The sequence below is a fragment of the Stegodyphus dumicola genome, chromosome 8 (assembly GCF_044657685.1).
Source record: "Stegodyphus dumicola isolate Sdum_Otavi_A_Nest chromosome 8, ASM4465768v1".
NCBI classification, from domain to species: Eukaryota; Metazoa; Arthropoda; class Arachnida; order Araneae; family Eresidae; genus Stegodyphus; species Stegodyphus dumicola.
This window is the reverse complement of record NC_140775.1, coordinates 177,709,380-177,721,006: the sequence shown is the minus strand read 5'-3', so window position 1 is coordinate 177,721,006 and position 11,627 is coordinate 177,709,380. Positions and strand designations below refer to the sequence as shown.

General features: G+C 34.6%; 1 pseudogene; it reads left to right on the top strand.

Annotated features, from left to right (window-relative positions):
• Window positions 1-8,057: 8,057 nt before the first annotated feature.
• LOC146996050 (signal recognition particle RNA) lies at window positions 8,058-8,315 on the top strand (annotated as a pseudogene).
• Window positions 8,316-11,627: the final 3,312 nt, after the last annotated feature.

Sequence of the window (11,627 nt, the reverse complement as noted above, 5' to 3'; positions counted from 1 at the left end):
AATTAACCATTTATTACGATTTAAAGTCCTTACTCTAACTTGTCTTTTCCGCATTCCTCACGAGAATTGAAATTAGGCTGTATATTTAAGCTGAGGGTTTTGATTCTTTAGATAAGAGCTTCTGGCAATCACGTATTGCTGTTAGTATTTTCTTCCAGCTGAGCTTAAAAGTGCTGTTCCTATCTTAGCATCTTTGTTAGTCGATGTTTTAAATGCGCGCAAGTCAAGTATCTGAGCCGTGTTAAATTCGGTATGTTTAAGAAACTTTGTAGCACAAGTTGTACTATTCTGTTATATTAAGATAAAATGAAAAGGTTACTTTAACTTTCCCCTGTATTCTTTTCCTAAGGGTCAGCGATGACTCCCTATTCGTCTAGTAGGTTCTGCAGAACATTAACACAAACTAGGGTCTGCAGAACTTTAACACAAGCTAGGGTCTGTAGAACATTCACACAAGCTAGGATCTGCAAAGCATTAACATTAGCTTCCAGTTACAATGGCAAACCTTCAAATAAGATAAAGATTATCCAAACTCTGATAGCTTTGACGTATTAAAAACTAATATAAATTTTCTTTTGTTAACTTAATGCTTAACAGAAGTGTTGTTTTTTCTCTCTGTCTCTCTCGATTTCCGGGCAATTTTTGAGAGAATTAAATAAACATGTATTTATGGTTTTAAAGCATTGAAGTTATGTTAAATCAGCACTAGTTTTGATAAAAGTTTGCGAAGATATTTATTTACATGTCTATTATTTGATACGAGTGGGATATTTTGTAAAATGTTCACCCTTATGAAGTGGAGCCTGATAGAATTAACGAATATATCTTGTTTTCGCTTACAGATTTATAATTCATTTTTACTTCATACATCGGATAAATTAACTGCACAAATTTCCTCACAGATTTCCGCATCTTCCACATATAACACTTTTGTGCTTGCTATTTTAATGCTTACAATGCTACTAAAAGATGCTATCTAAAAAGCAAAACTGCAAACAGATACATAGCACTACAACTAATGCTAACAAAAAATAACGGCAAAAGACTATAACGTCTCTTGTTCTTAGATAGCATAAAATAATTAGACGTTAACAGGCAGTGTCAAGAGTTATCCCTAGTACGATAAAGTCCAGCGAAGAGTGTGAAGAACCTTTATTACTTCAATTATGATTCGCAGATAGCATCGACTCATGCTTGCAAAAGCCAACACGTTTTGCTTAACTCAAAAAGTAACGAGTAACTAAAAATTAAATTGAATTAAGCTAACGTAAACTTTTCCCATGTTACTTAACGCGCAGGCGGGCACTGACTCTTAAAATTCGGCGTAAACAAGGTAAATGGCAAAAACCTCTGACCACTGATTTAATCACTAGTAAATCAAAGATAGCAACGTGGTCTTCAGGCAGGCAGAAAACGCTCTAAATTCACCTTACAAAACTTTTCGTTAAATTTTAACTTTTTTCTACCTCATTTAAACACCTCATCTAATTTCATTCTAGCAAGAAAGCGTGGACTCGAAGCAAGCGATATGAAAAGTTGCTTCATAATAAATTAAATAAATCCCCTCAATCCATCAAAATGAAAAATAACGTAGCGTAATAAAAATTCAAGCAAAAACGTAATTCTACGTGCCTGTCTGAGGAAGTCAGAATAGAAAAACGTAAGTTTACGTGATCCGTCCGTTATGTGTTAACACCAAAAGAAGATTAAAAGAATTTTAACTAACTATTATTTTAAAAATATAATTACACTGGTAGTAAAAATTGCTTGGAAAGGGTAAAGTGGTTTATAAAATATTCTAATTTACAAGAGTAAGCTTAAAAAAATTAAAGGAGAAAGTTTGAGAAATGCTGGATTATTGGGAAAGAAAAAAAAAAAACATTCACATTGAATTTATCATTATTTTTACTCTGGTTTATGCAGATAATTATTCCTTTTTAAAAAGTATAATATTCAGAAACTTACGCATGACTATTCATTTATTTTTATTTACTTATTTAAAAAAAAAAATTGCTGCATTTTTTTTCATGTAAACTGGTATGGCCTCGCAGTTTTTATCGGCTTAAAGGATTTTTTTTTTTTTTTCATTTTTATCCATTTTTACAGTTAGTGAGAAAGAGACCGTTAATCAACAATGACCACAATTTTTCATATAAAAACACAGCAGTCATTCTGAAAATGTTTTTTGAAGCTGCGCATGCTACTAATCCTACCCACTTGAGACCTTTTTTGGTAGAGCTTTCCACAAAATGTAGTTAAGAAAGGTTCCATTTATACATGCAACTTAAGTTCTTTCTTTGCAGTTTTAGTAGTCTGAGGCAAAAAAGGTCTGAAGCGGAAAGCGCTAAACATGTGCTTTTTAAAGCATAAAAAGTTGAGAATACTTTTGATTAAATTCGAATGAATAGTTGGTACATTTCCTTTATCTACCCGCAAACCTGGCAACCGTATCTCTTTATGCTTTGAAACATTAAGAAATAAACACTAATTGGCACTAACTATTTTTAATTATTAAATATCATTATTGACATTGATTATTATTAATTATTAATAGATAATAATAATTATTATTACTGACATTGATTATTATTAATAAAGAATAATTATTATTATTACTGACATTGATTATTATTAATAAAGAATAATTATTATTATTACTGACATTGATTATTATTAATAAATAATTATTATTATTACTGATATTTATTATTAATAATTATTATTACTGACATTATGTTTAAGAATTGAACAATGAATTATTGTTAGATGTGAAAATGACTTAAAAGTTGAAAGTGCTTATATTCCGAGAAATCAAGTAATGGATAAAATGATAAAATGGAATGCCTCACGAATTAATTTACACTTTTTCATTGCCCTGCGTTGGCAACACTCTTTGGATTTGTAGCCGACAGAATTCGGTCGCTAGAATGTAGCTGATCTATTAACTGTTCTAATACTTATTTCAAACTTAACTGTGTTATTGGATTATTACCAGACGTTTACCTATAGATACTTTATTATTACGTGTTTACAGTTTGGTTTGTATAAGCTGAGAGTATTTAAATTTTTTAAAGTTATTTCAAAGCAAAACTACTCTTTCGATTTCGGCGCCATTTGAATTTAGCAACGTAAACATGGAACGACAGCAAGCTTATTGTGGCTATTTAGCATATGTTTATTAACATAACGTATTTTTCATGGAATTTTCTTTATTTATTCATTGCGTTTCTATTTAAGTGTTCGGTGATATTTAACATTAAAAAAATCATGGATGACAATGATTAATATGTTGGCAAGAGAATCTACAGCTTGTCTGTGTTTTCTACTAAGTATGAGAACCTTATATAAAACAAGATGATGCTTCGAATTCCAATCACGTTGCGAAACTAATAACTGGTGTCCTCATATCGCCATTATAAATGTCACGTGTGTCGTCACGAACGTGCCGATATTATTGCTGATATTTGTTTTCTAGAAGTGTATGTTTCCATTCGAGTTAATTTGTATAGGTGTACTAATAAGCTGTTCACTTTATTTAAAATTATTTGCTAGTTCTTTCCTTTTTCATTTTTTTCAAAATAAATTATTTTAGTTCGACAATTTATAACATATTACAAGCAAAAGGAGATTAATTCTATCTTTGAATGAAAGAGATTTACTGTAATTATTCACCCACTGAATTCGATCTTATACGATTAGAAAATTGCAGTGTAGAGTCCTTAGGTTATTTTGAAGCAAGAGGCGTGAAATATATTCAGTGCCCTCGCCGGGACGCGAAATCTGGACCTCTCAAAAACGCGTAGAGTTTGATTCCAATTACACCACAAAGGCATGTGGAAAGAAGGGAGAAAATACCTTGTTTACTCCTCCTTTTCAAAAGGCGACTGGTGATTAAGGGACCCAATCGCCATATCTTGGTGGTATCGTCAACCACCAACATACAGTTATCATCTACTACCTACAATTATCATCTACTGTCTTTTAGTTCGGGTGCCACTGTACAGCTAGTAGGTTATTTTGAAACAGGAGACGTGAAAAATGTGCAATGTCCTGGCCGGGACTCCAACAACTCTCGGATACGCGTCGAGTGCTCTACCTTTAAACCACGAAGGCATACTGGAAAGGGGGAACCTTATCATGGAAACCCTTGTATAATTCTAGCATACCAAATCAGAAATCAAACAACAAAAATCAGCGTTAATTTTCAAATTTTCACAGGACTAGTTTCGATGGTTTTACCGCACCACCATCCTCAGCTGCGAATGCGCAAATGAACGAGATAAGATATAATGATTAGATAAGATAAGAAAGCCTGAACAGAAAATAAGCTAGTGGCGCCATCTGCTGATGAAACCAAAACTAAAGCATAATTTCTTTAAAGGTCGAAGGCAAAGATGGATTGGAATTAGGATCGTAAACTAGAACAGAAAGATTTTTTGAATGTGAAATGCCTCTAGAAAATCCAGTTCTCCAATGGAAGATGTTTTTTGAGTAATTTTGCTAGCAGAAAAATTGGAAGTGTGATTTTCGGACCAACAATGCTGGGCATCAGAAGACTTCTGCTTTTCCTTTTTTCTAACATATTCCACATGTTCTTTGACGCAAAAAATTGTCGCAAAACTAAAAGGCTCTTTTAGTTTGACGAATGTAAATTAAACCACACTGGCTAGGAATCCTATAAATACTCCAGGAATTCATATCCTGAATGGGGTCCTTGAGTATGGAACTCGGGATTTTATTGATGAGACCCGAAAGTTAAATTTCTGCAAAATATGTGCATCTTTATAGCTAATTGATGGAAAGAAGGGAATGACAACAGAAGTTTTATTAGTATTTTTTCGACGTGTTATCGTGTCTTAATTCTAGCATGTTAATGAAAATGCCTAAGACCTTTTATAACACTTTACGTATGTGCGTATTTCGATCACACGACTTTTATTCTAAACATTAAAAAAATTAAGTTGCGCACTTTATGCCACCGTATTTAGTAACAATCATTTATTTATGCACATAAAAATAAGATAAATTCTGGGAACATTCGTATTCTCTCATATCGGAATTCTTTTGAAGTTGAGCCGTGCCTATCATTTACTCAGTATGCAATTTGTTCTTCAAATGCTCAATTTATGGACTGCATAAATTATGTAACCGTAACTGCATGAATTATGCAATTGTAAATTATACTGTGAATTATGTACGTAAAACGTTTTGGGAATGTGTTAGCTTGGGTCACTTTTTAAAGTAAGTGTTTGAGAAATTGCCTTAAAGTAAACAACTTTAAAAAAAAAAAATTTTTTTTTTTGGACATGAAAATAAAAATTTTGTATCCTTTGTGAAAAATAGAAAAGGTATCTAACGTTGCAAAAATTCTAAAGTTAAATGAAGCAAAAGCGAGAGCTGTTAAAAAGTATGGTTTGTTTTTGAAAGTTTTCGGAACGTTTAGGAATTCAGACACGAATACTCTTAAATATTTTTTTTATTCAGACAACTGTTTATGATATTTCAAGGCTACTATTTAAATAGTTTTTGAGATTTAACTTTTGGAAAGCTACGGTGTTTATTAGCCCTTCCGGGCTCGCCCAGAAGGGCTATTAATTTTGTTTGGGCATTTTGCATCGATTCACTTTCTGCGTTGATTCACTTACTCAAAGTGATACAGCGAGTCACTTTTTGAATTGTTGCAACCAAATATTATCCCCCCCTTTGTTATAGTTAAAGAAATTAAATAATGAAGAATCTGCATAAATGTATGTATGTTTCTTGCCTTGGGATAAAACAATGGTACCTAGAGCCAACAAATTTTGAATAACGTAATCCTCCAGCGAATATGCGCATCTGGAAGACCAAATTTGAAATTTGGAATTTGTTTTATTATCGATTTCCTATTTTGTAAAATTTTAACTCATTTTTCATTAACAAACGCAACGATTTAAAAGCGAGCAATGGCAACACTGTGCAGAGGAAAAAAAAAATTATCTCCAGCGCGAGGGAATGTGTATCGGAAATTCTAAAGATATGTTGAATTTAAAATTATTAACCAACTGTCTTTCTATATAAATATATTGTTACCTAATTTCTAATTCTTTTAACACCAATTCTTGCGTTATTTTCTTCCTTCACGTTCGCACGGGGTTCATGGATTTGGAGTGAATAACGACGACAATTTATGAAGTTTCGAAACACACTTTATTTGCCGGTATTGTCGGGAAAGCTCCAAAACACGTTTTACAGTCGTCGAAGATCTACTATAAACACGCGGACACAATCAGCGACACAGCCTTCAGGTTATCAGGCTATCACGGTGGAGACAGCTTCCTGCAAATCAGCCGACTCTGCTTTCAGGCGTACAGCTCCCGACTCTGCTTGGTCGTTCTCGGAACTCCACTTACTCTCGAGGCTCTCCACGCTACAACTCGCGATGCACTCGATGACACACGAGCACAGCTCCTGACTCTTCGGTTCAGTCTTTCCCGGAGCTCAACACGCTCTCTCGACGATGCACTAATCGCGATACACTAACAGACTCATTCAGTGGACTCGACGACCCACTCAGCACTCGCTGCCCGGTTGTCAACTCGATCGACGATCGAGTGGGATAGTGCCAGTGAGTAGGTAGCAGCCCAGTTAGCAGTGAGTAGGCAGCAGCCCGGTGATGCAGCAGAGATTGACTCGCTAGACGAGTCACACACACTCTCGATGAGAGAGACACACTTCCTCTCGATGAAGCACATTTCCTCTCGACACTAACTAGACAAGCCACACTCCCTCACCCTCCTTGCTATTTTTATTATTAGTCCAAAGGGATTTGAATCCCGAAGGACTATTAGTTTCGTTTTGGCATTTTGCGTCGGACTCATAAGTGTCGGTTCACTTTTCAAACTGTTGCCACAAAATGTTAGAGTCCTGCATTATATTTGAAGAAATTAAATAATGAAAAATCTGCATAAATGTATGTATATTTCTCGTATTGTGATAAAACAACGGTACATAGAGTCATCGAATTTTGAATAACGTAATCCTCCAACGAATATGAGCATGTGGAAGACCAAATTTGAAATTTGAAATTTGTTTTATGATCGATTTCCTATTTTTTAAAACTTTGACGTATTTTTGATTAACAAACTCAAGGATTTCAAAGCGAGCAATGGCGTAAGTCTCTGTATCGGAAATTCTAAAGAAATGCTCGTTTTAAAACTATTTTGCGATATTGCTGTTGCACTGGATCTTATGGTTTAAGTGCGAGGAACATGATATTTAATAAAGAAAGGTAACACACAAAATGTTAAAAAACGCCCCTTTGGACGTAATTTAAAATCTGAAACATTTCAGATTTTTTTTTAAATTTATTAATTTATTTATTATTAACCCTAAAACTGCTTTGCGGGGAAGCCATCTCTCCGCTCCTTTACATTTCGTAACAATATAATATATATTTATTATATCGAACTTCTGCCCTTAATTATAAAAATATTTTAAACCGGTTTATTCTCTGTACTACGTTTTTTTAATTGATTTGCGATAGATTCTATCAACTAGTTTGTTGAGTATTTGGTTTTATTAACTTGATTTTTTTCAGATATCTAAAAATAAATAGATAACATTATGTTAATTTAAGCGCACGGAAACGTTCCTGTTATTCCAGTAAACATCTTATTTTCAGTTTAAGGAGCGTCTAGCAGGTAATGTGCAGATTACAGTTCTGGTAAGTAATGTGGAAAGTGAAGGGAAAGGAAATCAGAGAAACATTTGCACTTTTAAGCGATATGAAAGCAGTTAATGCGCACATAACCTAAATAAAATGCGGAAAACCCTTGATTCACCCCATTAACGGAGCAAATCAGTTAATCTGCCGAGTAGCTATGTAATGTGCACATTAACGACTTTCGCACTTTAGCGGTAACATTATGCATTTATATATCAATAGAGATATTTCAATTCTGTTCGGTTTTGCAATATCTTAAAAGTGTTATAAATATCCACTAATAGATGGCAGCACACAGGAGTTAGATTCCCAATGGTTTTAAGTTTATAAAGTGAAAAAAAAGTGCTTATGCTCGACCGGGAACTGTGGCGCGTTCCTGTAATCCAGCTGCTTTGGAGGTCGAGGCTGTTGGACGGCTTGAGGTTGGGCGTTCTGTCCTCTGTTGCCGTATGATGATCCGGCGTCCGTTCTAAGCGCTGTGTCGATATGGTGGACCTGGGGGAGCCCAGATTTGCCAGGTCGTATAATGAGGAGCGGAAGTTCCCGCATGGTGCAATAGTGGGATAGCGCCAGTGAGTAGGTAGCAGCCCAGTGAGCAGTGAGTAATCAGCAGACGGCTGAGTCGGCAGACCGGTGAGTCAGCAGACCGGTGAGTCGGCATACCGGTGAGTCGGCAGATCGGTGAGCAGTTATAGACCAGTGAGCAGTTATAGAGCAGTGAGCAGTCCATCCGAGACAGTCGGACACAGCCTTTTTATTTTTTAATTCAGTTTCACTAAAGGAATTAGAAATTATTTTTGCCCAATTTAATTTATGCATAATTTATTAATGACCAAAAGATTATAAAATTTTCGTAATAAAATATAAAAGATTTTCCGTTTCGTTATTCGTTCGCACATGTGAAATAACTAAAAATAAATTTTTAAATAATGATAAATTAAAAAAAAAAATATCTGTGCTTCGTTAGTTGAATAAAATTATCGGGTACAATATATTTTCGAATTTTTAATACATTTTTCACGTTTCTTGTTCAACTCAGTTTTTTCCCCTAGACACATTTTACGTGTTTTTTAATTTTATTCTTTATTTTTCTCGTGAGCATGTTTTAGTGAGAAAACTTGCATGTAGTAAACGAAATTTAGAATTTGACTTCGACAGTGATACCTTTGATCACCTGTAACGGAAATTTAATTCATTTAATGAACCTTTTTTATAATATACAACCTTTTTAAAGGCTATGGACAGTACGAAATAAACTTCAACGCGACACTGAACGTAACCAATCAGATTCTTATTTGAGTTAAATGTGGCGGCTGCAGCGTCTTGAAACGCAAATTCAGACATTTTAAATGATATCCGCAGTTTCATGCCTCCGCTAATTAATCTTAATTCACTAAATTCCCCAACCAATCTTTTTTCTAATATCTTTGGTAAATTGTTTAATTTACAATAAAATTACCTAATTTTACGAATATCATTTATGTTATTTTTTTCTTTGTTTTTTTCCTTTTTGTATTTGGTATTAAACTTGTATTTTTGGCCGAGTTCTTTAATTTTTTTGCTTGTTCAGTTGCTTCCATCTTACGTAATACTGAAATTCTAACCAAGGCATATTTAAACTAAAGATATTCAGCCTCCCAATTAGCCGGGACAACCCTCGCTTGTGCAGTAAGAGCGTTGAAAAACGGTAGTTCCACAAGGATTCAGGCCCACCAGCGGCCGACCGGTAAAGTCGATGAACACTCGTAGTTTGGTCTGAGATTCGAATTCCGGCGAATGGCTGGTTGCACGGGTGTTTTTGTGGTTTTCTCCATGTATGACGTGTACACTAGCCAGTTTCCCAGTTCACTAGCAAGACTCCAAGGAGGCATTCCTTCCGTTATACACATAGCCCTCTTGTGCTTTGCGTAATCAAATAAACCAAAACCACAGCGATTTTAATTCCGGGGTTAACAGGCTGACTGGTTGACAATTTTCATCATTTTACTATACGTAACGTGAATAGAATCTAGTTTTCCTTGAAAAGTTCACCATGGCATGCATCCTCACAACTGTTGAGTTAATTAACCCTACTCGATTAACAAGGGCAATATCAAAAATGACTTCCCAATCGGCTAATTGGGTGACTAATTGTCCAGTGAAATTAATTTGCCTGCAAGTGATTTGTACATTTAAAATAAAACAATTATTTAGATAGATTTTTAAAGTGCATGTGCACAGTTTATGTTGGAAAATTTAAGTCTCTTAGCATAAGGATGTAATTCATATTTGTTCAGCATAAGGATTTAATTCATTGTCCTCATGTAAAATTTCGTATTGAAACATGTTAAAATTCATAACATGATTACAGACAAGTAGCAGTAGCAATTGATTTTATCAAATATACCGACATCAAATCAAAAATGAATCGAGTTGGTCTACAAAATCAATTACAAGTAGCAATTGATTTTGTAGACCAACTCGATTCATTTTTGATTTGATGTCGGTATATTTGATTCATTTTTAGCTAAAGAAATATCATGGTTTCTGAACTACTAAACATACTGGCTTTTTCTTTTACATTCTCTAAAATATTACAGTTTTAGTTTGGCAGAAAGGTTTATTCGAATAGTTTAGAAAAAATTTATAAAAGAATAAGTAGTCAGGAAATAAATAATTTTGCCTCCCGTATATCTTCCTACCGTTTTGGTTAAAATCTTTGCTTTTCTGAAATTTCATTCATACGAAGGTTAGCAGCTCAGCATCAAACTGCTTTTCAGGTACCTGCGCATTTAACATTCTAGGCACGTTTGAATCATTGGAGGAGATGAGAGGTGCGCGGTTTGAGTGTTGAGTGATAGACGATAGACAATCAGCCAGGCAACGTCCACTTTGAAATATTTTTTTTTAATTCAGCATTAGTTATTTATACTTTAATTTTTTAATATTTTCAACTATCTATTTGCTTTTTTATGATACAAAATAAGTTTATAAAAGTCAATAAGAGAATCATTTAAAAATCCTTCGTGGGCAGTGTCTGATTCCCGGTTCTTAGGCCTCCACCACTGTTCTAGAATATGCTTGAATTGTTCTTAACAGTTTCCTCTTCTAAGAACTAAATCTTATATTGAGCATTAAGATCTTATAAAAAAATCCTAAGGGTTTCCAACTGTCTTCGTTCAACTGCTGCAGTACAGATTCAACTGTGTAGTTGGAAGCATCACTTAAGACAGCTAATGAGTCAGGATTAGGAAAACTCAACAATACACCAGTTGCCGGATCTTTTTTGCATTACTGAATTATTTCCTTATTTTCCCTTTTGTACATGATATTTTAGACATCGGTTAAACGTTATAAATAAAAGACACCGATATATTTTTCAAGCACAAATTCAGCTGATAAATTTTATTTTTAATAAACATTGTGAAATTTAAATTTTGCATTGTGAAAAAATTTAAAAAACATTAACGAAAAGTAAAGTTTAATTTTAACTTCGAAATGCACGCCGGTCATCCCCCGCCCACATGTCAAAAGCTCCGGGAGGTGCAATGAAATTATGGAATTACTTGGAATCTGTTCGAACCGATTGGAACCACTCGGAACCTGTTCGCAACAGTTGGAACCGCTTGGAACCACTGGAACCACTTGGAACTCCTTGGAAACGGCTGGAACCCCTTGGAACTGCTTGGAACCAGGTGAAACTACTTGTAACCACTTAAAACCTGTTGAAACACTCGGAACCAGTTCAAAATAGTGGAACCATTTGGAACCTGTTGGAACCACTTGGAACAAGTTGGAACCACTTGCAAACACACAGAACTTGTTGGAACCGGTTAGATGGAACCACTTGCAAACACACAGAACTTGTTGGAACCGGTTAGATGGAACCACTTGGAAACGGTTCGAATCTGTTGGAAACACTCGGAACCAGTTCGAACAACTTGGA